The sequence below is a fragment of the Rhincodon typus genome, chromosome 11 (assembly GCF_021869965.1).
Source record: "Rhincodon typus isolate 14 chromosome 11, sRhiTyp1.1, whole genome shotgun sequence".
Taxonomy (NCBI): Eukaryota; Metazoa; Chordata; class Chondrichthyes; order Orectolobiformes; family Rhincodontidae; genus Rhincodon; species Rhincodon typus.
Window position 1 is genome coordinate 18,319,947 of NC_063342.1, and position 18,271 is coordinate 18,338,217.

The 18,271-nt window shown below is 42.8% G+C and overlaps 1 protein-coding gene across 1 annotated transcript in view; it reads left to right on the top strand.

The window, feature by feature from the left end:
• Window positions 1-487: 487 nt before the first annotated feature.
• LOC109930481 (claudin-14) overlaps window positions 488-18,271 on the top strand; it is a 33,751-nt gene continuing 15,967 nt past the window's right edge. Inside the window, exon 1 of the mRNA XM_020529964.2 lies at window positions 488-539. The gene's annotated coding sequence lies outside the window, so the exon portion shown is untranslated. The remainder of the gene's footprint in view (window positions 540-18,271) is intronic.

Below are 18,271 nucleotides of genomic sequence, written 5' to 3' on the forward strand. Positions count from 1 at the left end.
GACAATAAAGACAGATAGAACTGCCACAATAAAAGGAGGTAGAAACGTTAAAATCTTTATTTTGCAGTTGGTATTCATTTAGTTACTGTTCACATGTGCTGTATGGAATTTCATTTATTCTTTTCACATCCATAATGAGAAAAGAACATTGAGAAATCAGTCAGTTTGCTCTTTAATTCTGATTTATTCCATTGCACTGAATGCTATTTTTACTATGCAGGAATTTTTTTTGGTGACATATTTTCAATGAAACATTCTGTTCTTGTCATGCGAGAAGACCACATTTTATTTTCCAATAAAATCTCTCCCTCCCTCATTTGAAAATCTTGGACTTTTTATTTCCCTTTAGCTCAATGTAAAACAAACTGGTCATAATTGGCAGTGTTTAGTGTCAGGGAGAGGAAAAGAAAATGGAAGAATGAACAACAGAATCCATTGTACATGACCCCTTCAATCAACAACGAAATGGATGAATAGAGGGGGAGAAATTTGTTCCTGGTTAAATAAAGGTGGGACAAAGCCCCTGGAATTTGTCTGAGGTAAGAGTCAATAACCAGCCCTTTTCATAAATTTTATTCTGCTTGAGGTGTGAGTAAATTGGGCTTAATCGTCATTTCAGTGTGTTCTGGAGACACTAATTTGAGCAACATCATGTGATAGAGGGCAGTTAGGGGTTAGGTATCATAATGGGATAACTTCATGAGACCAACTGACATATTCTTGTGTCCAAGTTATTTTTTAACATTCCCGTAAGGTAGTGTTTGATAGCATATGGTTTTAATTCATCTAACTACCAGTAAATTCCACAATTCTTAAATCTCAACAACATAATATCCTAGTTGGAATCATCTGTCCAGCCTTGTTCAAAGTTATTGAGGCAAAATCTGTGTAGTGCAGATGTGTTTTCTTCTCCCTTTCTTCAATCTATTAATATATGAAGGTCCAATGGGCAGAAAAAGAACTATTCTTGTTTTTCACCTTTAAAGATACACCATTCAAAGCTTAATATTTTCTATGGCACCCTGCTCCATGATCACTATTCACTATTAAATTATCCCTTGGAAACAACTGCCACATTAAAATAGTTCTGTATTTCTGAATTAATCACTCCATACTGATGGACACGTTAAATAGACTATATATACTTCATGTAGTGGTCTTGTGATGCAGTGGCTATCCATACCTGTCTCTGAGTAATCAGTCCTGGATTCAAGATTCACTCCAGCTCAAGTCAGGTGCATTCATAATGTTGTCAAACAGGTTGAATATCAACCCACCTCAAAGGTAAGAGATTTCTGATCAACCACATGTTGGAAATAAAGTTGCAGCTTCTCTTGTCACTATTCTTGGCTACAATATGCATGTAAAAGTGGATTTTGTTGTACCAACTTGGACTCCTTGGAGTGCTGGTTGGCTAGACAGCCAGTAAGGATCATATTGGTGACAACAGCATGGATTTGATCCCTGTTCCAGCTGAGGAAGATTTGGGATCCACCTCCTTGCCCCACTCATGGTTTGGGTAATGGTACTGTGGGTTGAACCTATCTTCAATCAGAGAACTCATGAGAATCCATGAAGAATTGGTCTCTGGTATAAGGGAAATCTAGCACTGAGGACTGTTTGGAATTGGGGCTGACTGTATACAGTTATGTTGAGGGTCCTCTTTTAGTGCAGTTGTAGTGCCCCTATCCCTGGACTAAGAGACCTAGGTCCATGAGCCACCTGTTCCAGAGGTGTGTAATAACATCTCTGAACAGGTTGATTAGAAAAATAGTGGACAGTTATGTGAGTGACAATGGGACAATGAGTTGGCTAGATCTTCGCAGAACATGACTGAAGCAGTTTATGTCTGTTGGTTTTGTGTTGATCTGGTAAACATTTTGCTTAATATCTTAGCAATAACTGTCCTCTTAGTATTATTAATGTGAAGATGAGAGCTAACGTAAATAAAAGAACAAATAAATTCATTAAAAAAAAACTCAGGCTTCAGGCGAATGAGATTTTCTTTAAAAATACTTGTCATAAAGTGGTCAAAGGCAAATTGAACTCTGAACTCTATCCTATTTTATAGTTAGTATCTGTAAGAACAGTTGAGCAAGAAGGTGACTTGATTGTGTTATTTTAATTAATTTTTGGTGAAAGTTTGCATATATTTATTTACTGTATTAGCTACATCTTAAGCATTACCTGAATAGATATTAAATCTGGAACAAGCCTTAGAAAATGTGATCGGATTCTATCGCCAGTCCTTGCTGTCCTAGTTAATAAATAATTGATCCATTAATAATGCCAACTTTATGCTATCTCTAAAAATGGAATCCATATGTGATTCTTTGCTTGGCTAATGAAAATTAGACGGCTAATACCTCGAATGGGTGGGTTGTTTCATGAGGAAAGATTGTACAAGCTAGGCTTGTATACTTTGTAATTTAATAGATTAAGAGGCTACTTGATCAGAACACACAAGAGAGGTCTTGACACGTTGAATGTAGAGAGATGTCTCCTGTTATGGGAGAATTAAAGTGTGACTGTTTAAAAATCAATGATCACCCAACCAAAACAGAGATGAAGTGAATTTTTTACTTGTAGCCAGCCATGAGTTTTTGGTACTTCCTTCCACAAAAAGTTGGTGGAAGCACAGCTCTTGATATTTTTAAGGCAGAAGTAGATAGTTTCTTGTTAAGCTAGGGATGAACGATTATAGATGTGGATTTGAGGTTAAAATCAGATAAGCCATTATCCTATTAAATGGCAGAAGGCAGAGAGTGGGGATAAAGGAGTCTTTTTCAAGATGGCAGCCAGTGACTAGTGAAGTTCTACAAGGCTCCATTTTGGGACCTGAACTACTCACGTTATAGATTAACGATGTGGATGAAGGAGCTGAGAGCATTGTACTAATTTTTCAGGTAAGATGGCTGAAGGGACAGGTAACGTTGAGGAGGCAGGGAGGCTGCAGAAGGAATTGGACAGGCTAGGAGAGTGGGCAAAGAAATGCCAGATGGAATACAATGTGGGATATTATGAGGTTATGCACTTTGGTAGGAGAAATAGTGGTATAGACAATTTCCAAACAAGGAAAGGCTTCAGAGATTTGAAGGACAAAGCGACTTGGGAGTCCTAATTCAGGATTCTCTTAAGGTTTAACATGCAGGTTCAGTTGGCAGTTAAGAAGGCTAATGCAATGTTAGCATTCATTTGAGAGGGCTAGAATACAAAAGTAGGGATGTACTGCTGAGGCTGTATAAGGATCTGGTCAGACCACGTTTGGAATATTGTGAGAACTTTTGAGCCCCAAATCTAAAGAAGGATGTGCTGGCCCTGGACAGGTCCAGAGGGGATTTACAAGAATGATCATATGAGAAGCAGTTGAGGTTTCTTGGTCAGTACTCGATCGAATTTGAAGGATGAGGGGATTCTGATTGAAATTACAGAATACTGAGAGGCCTGGATAGAGTGGATATGGAAATGATATTCCCACTAGTAGGAGAGACTAGGACCTGAGGGCACAGCTTCTTAGAGAAGAGAGAAAACTTAAGAACTGAAATGAGTAATTTCTTCAGCCTGAGGAACTCCTTGGCACAAAGGGCTGCAGAGGCCAAGTCATTGAGTGTATTTAAGACAGAGATAAATAGGCTGTTGATTAGTAAGGGGATCAAGGATCACGGGGAGAAGGCAGGAGGATGGGGCTGAGAAACATATCAGTCATGATTAAATGGTGGAGCAGACTTAATGTTTGGAACAACCTAATTCTGCTCCCATATCTTACGGTCTTATTTTCTGGTACCACAATTGCAATGACAGTGCATTCTGGTATTGTTTTCTGCTGATTCCTTTGAGTGAATGTCACTATTAACAAATTTGTTTCTTTTTTAGCTTGTTGGATCTAGTTTCGCACAGTCTGATGTTTTACATTAACACTGTACTGAGTCCTGGAAAATGTAATCAAGAGATAAACTTTCAGCTTAATTTGGAATACGGTACCAATTAAAACTTTGGCAGCTATCCCACATAAATTAAATAGCTACTGGATTTCTGCCTGTACTACCAGGCGACCTTCTTTAAATTGCAAATTGAGAGGTGAAATATTACACCTTCCTCTATACAAATATTGCATATTCCTTATAAAATAGTGGTCAGTCATGAGGAAGAGGAAAGCAGTTGTAATTATGGAATGAATAACTTTTATCCTGCCAAAGGTAACATTTTTCTCCACACTGCAAAGACAGTGGGTGTATTGAAATTCTGTTTTCAACAAAGTCTACCAGAGGTTAGCAAGGAGCAGAAAGAATCAAACCAGTTCCATTGAGGTTAGTTCATTCAAAACCAAACTTTGCTTTACTTTGACCATCATAATGCTATTATTATTTTACCTGGATTGAATCAAACGATTGGGAGATTAAAAAACTTTTTACTAATGACAGCTATATTGTAGTAGACCATTTCAAAACAGGTAATTTGATAGTTTGGATTAGGCCGTGGAATTATGAGGAGAGAAAGGGGAATTTTTACATTGAACAAGAAGAGCCTTGAAAGTGATCTTAGGCCCAAAAAGGCATGGAGAAAATAAGCATTAGTATGGTTAGCATAGACACAGGCCCTATGAAGAGAGGATATAGCGTTAGGATCTAACAATAGTTCAAATTCAAATACAGTTCAAATTCAATTACCTGATGCTGGGACTCAGGAATGAACTTCAGTGGACTGCCATATCTGCTAAATCATCAAATTCAGGGGAAAGAATTGACTAAGTTCTTAGAATAGTATGATGGGCACTGCAGGATATATTTTGGTGACACTGTGACCAGTAAGATGGTCCCAGTTGTCTTCCTTTGGCCTGTAGTGGTGAACTGCATATCACACAGATACAACATTCTCAATGCTGACGCTACACTAATGCTCTATTTACTAAATGACCCTTTTGTTGGTCCTGGGCCACATTGACTTCTCCAGAGAGCACATACTAAATAGTTCACCTCTAGATCCTGATAAAGATGAAAACTGAAAGTAGTGTGTCTTTATATACACAGGAGGCATGCCGGGAATTAATCGTTGTGAACCTATTGCATTTATTTAGTAATGTCGCATGTATATCTAGTAATGGCAATGCAATTTTTGAGGTAATGCGATTTTTGTTTACTTGTTCCTGGATGACTGATAGATAATTAATGAGTAGAAACATATTTGATTTCCTTGAATGAAAATGGACAAGTTCTATTGGGCATGTAATGCACTTCACAAGATTCCCAATGACATGGTCATCGTTGTGTGGGAGTTCCATTAAGCCTGAAATGGTCTCATGTGGAGGAGGATGGCCACGGCATCAATTCACTCAGATATTTCAATCAAGCACTTTGGACTGAAGCTATTTTTTTTGCCAAAGTCCAAGCTACGTTGAGTTTTCTTCTGTCACAAGACTCGTCAAGTTTTCTTGTCATTTCTGTCCAAAGTTGCAGTATTAACTACCCATCTAATCCCACCCCCTACAATGTCTGTTAGAATCATAGAATCCCTACAGTGCAGAAGCAGGCCATTTGGCCCATTGAGTCCACACTGACCCTCCGAAGAGCATCCCACCAAGACCCACCCCCTTACTCTATACCTGTAACCTTGCATTTCCCGTGGCCAATGCACCTAACCTGCACATCTTTGGACTGACTGTCACATTCGATTCCAGCCCCATCTTACCACACACTGTTCTCAGAACATAATCAGATATCCTCTGAAAGATCGCCCCACTTTGCTTGTGCCATCTTTAAGGACTGGCATTCCAAAGTTGTCCTGCTTGCTCAAGGACAGATTGTGAAGATAATGAAAGAGCTGAAGATGGCATTGAGATTCTCCAAGAGGAACCTAGAGACCATGGTCAAGGGCATAGTGTAAAGGAGACCTTTGGAGGGCCAACAGAGGATGCCATGCCTCCAGACCCTGGCATCTGATCTGAGATTGCCATCCAGGACAGTGCCCTATCCACAATCTGGAAAAATGGCCTGCAGTGTCAAAAGAAGTTCAGACCTTCCCTGCTGTGCTAGCATTTTCTCTCTGCTACCGCACAGTCACTCTATCTCTGCTACTGCTCTGACCTCCCACCAAGGTTCACACACTGCCACTTTCACTATCGCCTGCAATATCGTCCCTCACCCTTCTCACCCAACCCATGCCTGACACCAATAACCCTGTACGGCCTCTGCACTGCCTCTTCACCACCTTTCAACTGTCTGCTCCAGCTCTAACAGGCATGTTGCCCATTTCCATCTTATTCAATCGCTCCCTTTCTCTCATAGCAGGGGAAGACAGTCCATACCAGGGCAGAGTGAGGCCGAAAGAGGTGTAGGGGTGCCCAACATTAAATGTCTCACCCCCAATGAGGATAGAAACCCGGTCCTTTTAGGGGATTACTCCTGGGGTGATTTGTAGAGATATCCATGTCCTGCCAACCATGTAAGAACTACTCTTCATTCCGTACAACTCTCTGATTAGCCCCTTTGTCAATCTCATTCATTACTCACCACTACTAAATACAGCCCACAGGTCTGTCTCTCTCTTGTGTCTGGCATGTACCACCAGGATCTCCACCACGTCCTCAGTGAAACGGGCAGCTTCCCCACATGTTACTTCCTTGATCACTGAGGATGAGAGTACAGAGGCCTCACAGGAAGCACCAGTAAGCTTGCTTCCTGAACCCCTACTAGTTCAGATACTGACAGTTCAGTGGGAACACTAGATCTAGTAAGTGCGGGACTGCAGTCTGGTGAGCACCTCCCCATTCTCAACTGGCCATGGCAGCAACAGCCCAGGCTTTTAGCACTCGGCATACTCCCAAAGATCAGGCCCAGAAAGGAAAGGACCCTGTTGAGTTGATAACCGGGAACTTGGTCTACATACGCAGGGAGTTACAGGAGCTGCAGACAGAGATGTGGACACAATGACCCTCATTGCCCAAAAATTTCAGCAATGTGACCATCTGTATGCCTTCATGGGCAGGTTGGTGGTAGTCATGGAGAGTTAGGCCCACTGTTCTCAGTTGGAGAGGCACACACTAGCACCCCTGGCATTTACTCTCAGGGCTGAAGGCATACAGACAGGGGTACAGGAATCCATGAGCACGCCTCAGGTGCCCCTTCCTTACAAGGTGCCAGGGTGGTGTCAGGATGCTCCCACCTGGAGGAGGAACCACATATAGCTCCTTCACAAGTGTCCTCTCAGGACAATGCAGAGGGTACCGCGCCTTCCATCTCCACCCTGCCCATCTCCCCATCACTAATCCTTGGGAGTTCATAACAAGGAGGGTCAAGACCCTTGCATGTTTATAGTGTCTGGGCACAAACTTGCCCCAGGGTCATCTGCCCAAACTTTCAGGCCAACGAGCTTCACTGCTGATCACACTGCCTCCATCTGACTGTGGAACCAGCAAGAGGAGGAAGAAGATGAAAACCTATAAGGGCATTTTGGTGATAGGGATAACAATGGATTTATACCGATGTCACTGAGTTCACCTTACATTTGTAAGCTTTCTCTGTCCAGCAGTGAGTTACATTATTATAGCAGCCGGCATTAGCTAATGGTCACAGCTGGAGTTCCATGGATGGAGGCCTGTGCTGAGAGCCCACTGCTTCATGTAGAAGCAAGAGAGACAATGCTTACATATGGTATTGAATCATGCTTGCACCGTCTGCCCTGCTCATACATCTCTATTCTTTTGCGGCCTCCGGGTCCAAAAGTGTAGCTGTAAATGGGTTCTTCAGCAATATCTGTTGCAGTGAGGCACCAGGTACAGAGGGAGACAATGCATTCGGATAGCAAGGGCACTGGGAGCGCACAGGTCTGTATCCTCTACAGTACATGGCTCTTTGCTGTATGGTTTTCTTTGGAAAGCCTGAATATCAATGGGTGCTGCAGGCCCCCTTCCTCGCAGGTTGAGTCACTGACCCTGCCCGCTTTAATCCTCACTGACATATTCAATTTACAGTCCCTGTCAGCACTCCCTGTAAACCCTATTAACAAGGTCCCCCCCAGGTCCCCACCCAATCTGTTGACATGAGCCTGAACCTGCCTAATTCCCAGAGACAAAAGTAGAAATTACTAGAAAAGTTCAGCAGGTCCGGCAGCATCTGTGGAGATAAATCAGAGTTAATGTCTCAGATCGAGTGACCCTTCCTCAGAACTTTCCTCTATCCTTGGTATATGAGGTGACCATGACAACTGTGGTCATATGCTGCCCTACTTGAAGCCAGTACTCACCATAGATAAAGCTAACCGCCCCCTCCTAGTCTGCCGAGTCTCATTCCTCTGGCAATAGCTGCCTTTGTAACTCCCTTCCATATCCCCAAACTCCCTTTCCCTTTAGTTTCTGTGGAAGGAGCTGACCATGGCCTACCCACATGAGTATCTCGAATAGACAGCTCCAAATGAGAATTGCTCAAACCCCTGGTGGTAGTTGTATATTTCCCTGTATGGGTTAACCCTAAACTCCAGACTGGCGCAATGGAGCCACAGGACTGACCATGACCCACCTCTCAGACTGCAGAGGCATAGAGCCCCCCGCAAGCCTGACTCGCCCTAAGTGGATGCCTGAGCATGGCCAATCTCCTGGACTGATATTGGAGGCTGCCCTTGACTTAGTGCGCAAGGACCCCATGACTGATGTGTGTCTCCAGGACTTCAGTGTCGAATACTCCCATTAGAGTTGGATACATGGCATTTTGGTTGAAGCACATGGTGTAGGTGTGAGATTGACGTAGCACAGGATCCCCCTTGACTATGGACTGCAGACCAATAAAACAAGTTGCCTGGTTATGTGATTGTGTTATTTGGTACAACAGTAATCCCAACATTGTGATGGACTTCACTGCTTATCTCATCCAATTCTGCCACAAATCTAACCATAGTTCATGTCACTCAGACCTTTATAAGATTCCACCTGTTATTTTGTCTCTGAGGTTTGGCTTGCCCAGTGATCCACACTGCTTCTTCAAGAATCAAATTCTCACTGGTTTATAAAAATTCTGACATGGCCTCATCTGAAACTCTGACCATGGTCCTGTTCTGAATGAATTCTTGCTACAGCCCCTCATATGCTCAATATTTTGCTGGCGGTCATTTATGACTGAATACATACTTGCCCCAGGCCTCCAATTAAATTTAGCACAATCTATCATTAAAATTCTTCTTACACTGAAGTAATCCTAAAATGTCCTCAATATATCTTCATACAATGCATCAATACCCTGCCTTGCAGCAATGTTGTTCACATTGGTCCCACCGCATACATTAATGCACTAACATGGTCTTTTCGCCTTTTGTCAACCAAGTTTGAAGCTATCGCTCATCAATCTTTTCTCGCAAACATTCTCCCATTCCTAAGTCTGGTGCAGTCTACTGCTCACCCGCATTGCTCCTCAGAATGGTACCTTCACACTTTGTTTGAGCTCTGAGGCTGCTCCTTCAGCTGTGGTTGTGACAGTCCTGCTACCTGCTTGCTTCTGGTCCGTGCTGTCAGTGGTCAGTGCTGTCTGGCCTCCTGGTCTGTTTCTCAACCTTCTGCTGTGCTTATAATGTTCCCTGATATCCTGGATGAGTCTTGAAAAATGTCTAATTTTTTTTCTTTTTTGACCTGATTGCTCGCTTCAACAGTTGCATTAAATTTGTCTGTTTTACTTTTCTTCGCTTTTTCTGGTGTCACTGTTTTATTATATGAATGAGGTCTACCTGCAATTGATCTCCCAAATAGTGCGTCTTAGGTTCTTACTACTTTCCATTAAAGCTCTCTATTTGCACCACACTGGCGACACAGTTCCCCAGTAAGGCTTTAGTAGAGCTTCTCCTCTCTTACGGTTCTCACTATGTAATCGTGTCACATTACCATTATATCATTATACGGTCTACTGAGATCTCATTCATCTGTAGCACCTAAGTCTCAGGGTAACTAGATGTAACAGCAAGCGGCAATGGTGTCAGGGGGCACTGAGTTGGGCAGCTGCACCAATTGAATGGACCCTCTGTGGAAGTAAATACATTTTGGGGGCGAAACAGGATTCATGAGTAGAATGATCAGAAAGGCAAAGGCTTTCCTTGACCAGATGTAAACCACAGGCTTAATGCGAGGTACACACTGTGTCTTCCATGTTCAACCTTAGTTTCCTTCCCTGTTTGAACTGACCTGATACTAATAGAATAAAGAGTCACGCCTTCATGATCTTTGTGTGCTCAAAGCTCATGTTGCATATGAATGGGCAATCGGGGCCAATGATACTCACATCTCATGAATGAATAGAACCAAATGAATAACACCTTTTGGTGTTTTTTTTTATTTTCAGTACTTTAGCGTGTGTTTTTCTTATTGTACATATCTAAATGGTAAAGAGATTAAATAAATACATTGTTGTCAGCGCAGAAAATCTAAGAATCGATGCAGAAAAATATGTGGAATGGACAGGAATGCATAGGAACTTGAAAGAACTATTTGGTTTAAAAACCATGTCCTCTTTATTGTCTTCAATCATATGCAGTAATGCTTTCTTCTCTCTCTATCATCTGCTTAAATTGTAGACAGCAGCGAACAATTTCTCCCCTGTACATTGTGCACTGATCCCTAGATAATGCATAATGTGCAGATGACAGTGATACTCAGCCAACCACCAGTTACTGGGTGACAGGAGAGAATTCTAAATCATGTTGTAGCACAATGACTGTTTGGCATTTGTATTTCAGGGCAAGCAGAGTGGAAAAAATATTGCTATTGTACATACTTTTATTCATTTCGATTGACCCTTATGCCTTTAGGGTAGCTTATAAGTGTGAGTAATTGCCGCTGTTGACAAAGCAATCTTTTCATAGTCGGTTAGGTCCATACTTCAAAAACTGTGGTCTGCTACAGGGAGCTGGCTAATTATTACACCAAGTATAATGTAAATAAAGCAGATAAGTGGAGACTGCTGCTTTGAATGCTGTGTCATAATTAGATGTATGTAAGAAAGGCAAATTTTCTGTCAATGTTGCGCTGATGCTAAATAATCAAAGTTTGTGACTTGAAAACTCGAAAATATTTTCAACTTGGGATTTTAATTTCTCCAGCTTTTTAAATATGACTAACAAATCAATCACTTCAATCTGTATTAACTTTGGCTGTCGTTGTTGCTACAGAAGTTATTTCCAGCAAGTAGTTGCGAAAATGAATTTATTCTGTAAGTGAGGTGGACCTGAAAACACCGGAGAAGTAAGCTTTGCACTGATTTTACGGTCTACCTCAGAAATACAGCAAATAATTACATATAAGATAATTCAGGCCTTGGTTTGCGGTTTTCATTCAAAAAAAGAGCATCATGATGTAATGTGATCTCCTAAGTTCCAGTAAAAAAATCACGCAATCCAATATAATAAAAATCGAATCTGACAAGTGTGAAATTTGAGTGTGAAGTCTTTCCCAAGGGAATAGCATGCTTCTGAATTTGTGCATAGGTCTGGTTTCTCAATGTTGTCCCAGTTGGTAATGCTCACTGTGTACTTGTGTAAAGTGACTCCTCTTAGGTAGTGCAATATAATTGCAAAAACACCAACAAAATTTCCAAATCCCAAGTAATAGAAAATGGCTTATTTGATGTTCAGCAGTGGCGTTGCCAATCAGCAGGGTGAAATTAGAGAGCTCCTTTATCCAGGTGTGGTCATTGAAACGCACAGCTATACTGCTCACAATCCAAATTGATGCAGGAAACATGTGAATTTCAACCAGCCCAGGACGGAACATGCAGACCACACACATAGTCTACTGTATTCGCTGTTGACAACGTGAACGTAGACTGGGCTACTGCTTCGCAGAACACCCACATTCTATCCGCAAAATAGACCTTGAGCTTCCAGTTGCCTGTCACTTCAACACAGCACCCTGTTCCTTGGCCAACATCTCTGTCTCGGGCTTGCTGCAGTGCTCCAGCGAAGCTCAGCACAAACTGGAAGAGTAGCACCGCATTTTTCACTTGGGAGTTCTGCAGCCTTTTGGACTCAATATCGAGTTTAGTAGCTTTCTCCTATTTCCTTTCCCCAACCCCTACACTCCAGGCCTTGTAATCACATGGTCTGCTTTCACACACAACCATGGAACCCATTGTTAGCCACTAATAGTCCCCATCAGCAGCTATTCATTCTCCTAGGCTGACCGTTATCTATTCCTTTGTCTATCCAACTGTCCTTCTCTCTCGTTGGGCTCTATTGCCACCTATCATTTACTCCTTACCCTTCTTCCCACTCTATCTTCGGCATAAAAATCAACATTTTCCGAGCTATCATCAGTTCTGAGGAAGGGTCATTGGACCCGAAATATTAACTTTGATATCACTGCACAGGCCTGCTGAGCTTTTCCAGCAATTTCTGTTTTTGCATTTGCAGTTCTTTCAATTTTTACAGAACATGCAGCCATCTGACTGGATGCCATAGCAGGAAGGTCAGGTTTGTGCGACGCTAGCCGCACTTAATGCTCTGCTGTACTACTGAAAGTCGGATGGCATAATATCAAAGTGATTGGCATTGTGGATGCAGCCGTGGCTGAAATTCCTTGGCCATGGCATTGTCTCTAAGTTGCAAAGCTGAACGCTTCAATTGTGGCATTGACTTGCGATTCCAGACGTTGCTGCTGTGCATGGGTCTCAGAGGCCCGCGTAGTCAGTCAAAACATGAGAGGGAATGCTGATTTTGGGCAATATTTGAAGATCTTCAGGAAGGATCTGAAGTGGGGCAACAGGTAAGAGAGTATGTCCCCAGGCTTTCAGATTCTGAAATCACTGGAACAGGGGGTTCTTTTCCCTCAGGGCCAGAAAGCTCTGCGGACTACAACACAGAACTTGAGATGGTGCAGAAAAGATTTACAAGGATGCTGCCAGGACTGGAAAATTTGAGCTGGGGCGTTTTTCCCTAGAGCTTCGGAGGCTGAGGTGTGATCTTAAATAGGTTCGTGAAATTGTGAGGGGCATGGATTAGCTGAATAGCCATGGGTTCTTTTTCCCGGAGTAGGAGAGTCCAAAATTAGAGGGCATAGGTTTAAGGTGGGAAGGGAAAGGTTTAAAAGGGACCTGATGGGCAACTTTTTCACGCAGAGGGTGGTGCATGTATGGAACAAGCTGCCAGAGGTGGTGGAGCCGGTACAATTCCAACATTTAAAAAGTATCTGGATGAGTACATCAATAGAAAAGTTATAGAGGGATATGAGCCAAATGCTGGCAAATGGGACTAGGTCAGATTGGGATGTCTGTTCAGCGCAGATGAGTTGGACCGTAGGGTCTGTGCTGTTTGACTCTACGACTCTAAGACATGTAAGAGCAGATGTGACTGTGTCAATGCCACTCGTCTGATACAAAGGGCACCGATACAGTGCCACAAAGAACTTAATGCCCTCACACAGGTGGTCAAGTTGTGATGCACCTTTCCATTCCATAGGCTATCAACTCGATCACTAACCTCATTCGTTGTTCCAATCTCCACATGCCATTCCCTCATTAACCAGCAACGGATACCAACCACATACTGGGCCTCTCATCTTGATGCTTCACTTTGTTACTTAACACAGCTGCAAGTTATACACTCACACCTCACAGCGTCCACATGCCGTAAGCTATTCAGCCGTGACAGGCAAATCTGTAACCACATGTTACTCCATTCATGGACACACTTCCCTTTCTTTTCCAGAGTGCAATGGCTCGTATTAAACAGCATCAGTCATGAGTCGGCAGTGAGCATCAGGGTAAGGATGAGCTGAGGGAAAGCAGTGTGGAGAATACAGAAAGGGCATGGTTACAGCATCTGCAGCTTATAGCTCAGAACAGCCGTGGCTGCATGTGATGATGCCGTATAGGAGACGCTGGGATGATTTGAGTGGCCACCAATAAAACTGTGGCTGGCAGCATCACTGAAGCCGTTGAGAATGATGGTATGTTCCTGCCTATTGCATCTGCTCTAATCTCACTGCACCCTCATACCACAATCTGTTCTGACCTCTCAGCTGCAGATGCTGTAACCATGCCCTTTCTGTATTCATTCACTTCTTTCCCTTGACTCAACCTTACTCTCGTGCATTAGTGCTTTCAGATATCCAAGATTTCTTGCCAGGCTGGCTAATGATACCCAAAACAGATCATATGTCCGGCTAGCGTTACAACACAAAGACAGACATCCAAATCAAATCAGCCTCCCTATCCCTGTATTCCCAACATAGTAAAATGAAAACATTCAATGACCCTCAAAATTGACCCCAATGGTTCCTAATCAGACTTTGTGAATAATCGCTGTTTGAAAAACAATTTCAAAAAGCATTTCTTGGGTCTGTAATATTAATGTACTAAAGTGTCCACATTTAATGTCAATGCTTTTGTAGAGTAGGATGAGGGTAACTTATAAAAATTTGAAGTCACCATCTTTGGAAGAATTAGATAATGCATTTAGGCACTTGGGAGTGCACTTCTGTCCAAAAGCTAGGAAAACAGAGATTGAAAGATTGGTACAAGAGAATCATAGAATCCCTACAGTGTGGAAGCATGCCATTCAGCCCATTGAGTCCATACTGACCCTCTGAAGACCATCCCACCCAGACCTCCTCCCTACCCTCTCCTTTCATTCTCCATGGCTAATCCAGCTAGCCTGCACAACCCCGGACACTATAGCATGGCCAAGCCACCCTAACCTGCAGGACTGTGGAAGAAAACCAGAGCACCCAGAGGAAACCCACGCAGACACAAGGGAACGTACAAATTCCACACAGATGGTTGCATGAGGGTGGAATCGAACCCAGGTCCCTGGCGCTATGAGGCAGCAGTTCTAACCACTGTGCTACCGTGCAGCTCCAGAGATTGATGGGTGGGGGTGTGTGTCCACTTTACCCCACTACCAGAGAAAATGCCACCCACTTTCTGCTCAGCTTGTGTGCCGTCACAGTCTGCGGTTCGGTGTTACCCGAATCGCCCCATCACAGTGTCACGATGACGTTGGGACAGTGGGAGAACTCGGAGACCGGGCCTGTCCTGAGGAAATCGGAGGGCCCTCAGCCACCAAACCAAACCCCTGCCTGGGTTGAGCAGTGCCCAGACTCCACCCTGACCTGTCCACTCCTCCCCTCCAAAATCAAAGTGAAGCTGCAGAGAAACACAAAGGTGCTGTCTCACAATGCTGGGGACTCCTGGGGGCTCCAGCATGTCCTGGTTGGCTATCAGAGGAAGACTTTGAGATGGCGGGGGGTGCCAAAAAGTCCCTCACACGTGTTCGTGGGAGACCCTCTGTTCCTCCCACCCTCCACACCCCCCACCCACCGCCACTTAGCCACTCTAACCGTGGCCTTTTGGAATTCCTGCTGTAGGACTCTTCCCCCACCTTTCATGCTATTGCTCCATGTGCCAGTCATCCTCCTGTAGTCAGTGGAAGCCAGAACAAGGAATTAGGGGCATGGGGTTAGGGACCTTAAAACCAGAACGAGTTTTGCTCCAGCAGTGATGTCAGGAAGTACTTCTTCACACAACTGGGAAATGGAAATGGAAAATCTCTCTCCTAGACTACCCCAATTAGAAGAAAAATACCTGTCACCTCAAGGCGGAGTTGGTAAACTGAGGACTTTCAGAACGGAGATGGATGGTGAAAGTATTAAGGGCAAGGGAGCCTAGACAGAAACTGCATCAGCTGGGCCTAGAATTGAATGTTGGAAAAGGCTCAATGGGCTGAATGTTCCTTTATGCTTGGGAAATTGGCACGTGTCAAAGGTCAATAGAAACAGGTTGAAAAGACAATAGCAGAAAAGCCCTCAGTGCTAAAATGCGTAATCTTCAACAAGCTCCTAAACAGTGCAAATTTCATCCCAGGCAAACTGTGGGCAATTAACCATGACCTGGTCCAGCGCTATGAGAAACCCTGGGAAGAAAGATATAAACACCTGACAGTCCACCAAAACAAAATAAGAGCACAACACCTAAGATTATGGCTAAGGAAACTGCTAGACCTGTTTCTGGCAAATAATACAATCTGTCAGTCTCTCTTGCTCTCTCTCCTTCCTCACTCTCACCAATATGTCAGACCCCTTTGGAAGGGGAGTCTAATGGAGTCACCGTTTTATTGATCCAGGAAATATTTCTTGTAACACAGTGTGGAGCTGGAGGAACACAGCAGGCCAGGCAGCATCAGAGGAACAGGAAAGCTGATGTTTCAGGTCAGGACCCTTCTTCTGAATATCTCTTGTAAAACTTGTTCATCTGCTCCTGAAATATGAAGGTGAAGACTGTGTGAGGCCCCAACCATGCGTTGTAGGGGTGAAGCCTTTCCATACGCTGAAGAACCCCTCTTGTTGGATTACTCTGACAAGGACATTCAATCCATTCTTGTAAAGAATATCTAGAGGTGAAAAGTGAAGCAGATAAGTTAAAATTGGAGCAGTGGAGATTAGAACTAGAACACCAACAGAAAACAGAGGAAAGAGAAATCCAGGAATTGGAAATAGGCAGAAATAGAAAGCAGAGAGAGAGTTCCAGGAATGGGAAAGAGAAAAGGGGTTTGAATTAAAACAGCTCAAGCTAAGAGAGGGAATCCAATGTAAACATTGAATGCACCTACTGAAACTGGAAACACAAATGGGAACACAAAACGTCATACAAAAATAAAATAAAGATCTGCAGATGCTGGAAATTTGAAACAAAATCAAAACCTGCTGGAGAACCTCAGCAGATCTGGCAGGATCTGTGGAGGGAAAAGGGTTAACATTTCGGTTCCAGTTCTAAAGAAGGGTCACTAGCCTCAAAACATTAAATCTGCTTTCTGTCCACAGATGCTGTCAGACCTGCTGAGTTTCTCCAGCAATTTCTGTATTTGTTTCACATTTTATAAAAAACCTGTCCAAAACACAAGCGATAGGGGAACAGTATCATTACTGCTCACGATTGTATTGTCACGATGCCTTAAATAACAGGTTTATTATATTTTTATCAGACAGAAAAAAAACTGCATTCTATGAAATGAACTGATTCACTATTAACAATTAATCATTGAACAAGATAACTAGAGGATTCATCCCAGTTACAAAGGAACCTCTTTTTTCTGTTTCAACGTTGTCTATATTTTAACAGCTGCTAGTTGCTATCAGTTTAAGCAAGATTCTTCTTGCAAATCAAGAAGGATCTCCTTCTGTCAGTTGCACATGTTTCCCTGAAACAAAATATGAGGTTGTTCTGCTAGAGCATCAACACTTGCTGGTAATTTATTCCGATACATTGAATTTCACTTCGGTTACTGAGTGAGACAGCCACCTTGATGATCAGGTACTAACATGTCAGCAGTTCTGAAGAGTATGAGTCATTGTAAGTGACTTTACTACAACAGTGTCTTTCTTGTGAAACTCTAAAGTGGATTTGAGCTCTGTGCTGAATTTTGTTTTGAAAACAAAACTAATTCTTTCTTTGGCTGTCCTTCCTGCACATTTACTCCACATTTATGAATAATCAATGGACCTTTCCTTCTTTACGCTGTTACATTAACTTACCTTCTTGTCTCATCATTTCCAGAAAATTCACTAGCTCTCACTCCTCTCTTTTTCAACATCCGAATCTCATTTTCCAGTCACATTTCAGTTTTTTTTCACCACCAGCTGGGGAGACATTGAGTGACCTTATGAACACAACTAACGTGTCCTTCAATATTGCTTGATCTATTTCTGTTATTCTGTTTCTCATCATGTTTGCTCCCTCTTTTCTTGCCTATTCAGACTAAGGCATTCGATTCAGTAAATCATCAAGCTCTGTGGATTGTTCTCTAGAGAATTAAATGAGCAAGAAAATTCAGCACAGTCTTGCAACTGCTTCATGTTACTATTACTGCAACTATCTAGAGTGGGCAACCTGAAACCGATATCATCAAAATCTGCAGTGTAGTAAAGCAAGACTGTCTGATAGCCCCATACTTTTAAAATGAGTGGTTCTTCACACCCCCGAAGATCACTGCCCTCTGGTGTGAATATTAAACACAACCCAAATGGAAATGTATTTACCCTCAGTTTCCACCATGCTGAAGCTAAATTGACCCCCACAGACATGCATAACCAGCATTATGTGGATAACTGCAGTGCCATTGCTCACTCTCTACTAGATTTGCAACTCCACCTCCACTTTAATCTCTTCAATTCTACATGCAAATTACTCTCCCTGTCCTTGAATGTTGCCAGATCCATGCGTATATGTCAATCTAACTGAGTCAAATATTCCTCCTCCAATATGTATTGAAGGAAAGCCTATGGAATATGTAGAGTACTTCCATACTTTGT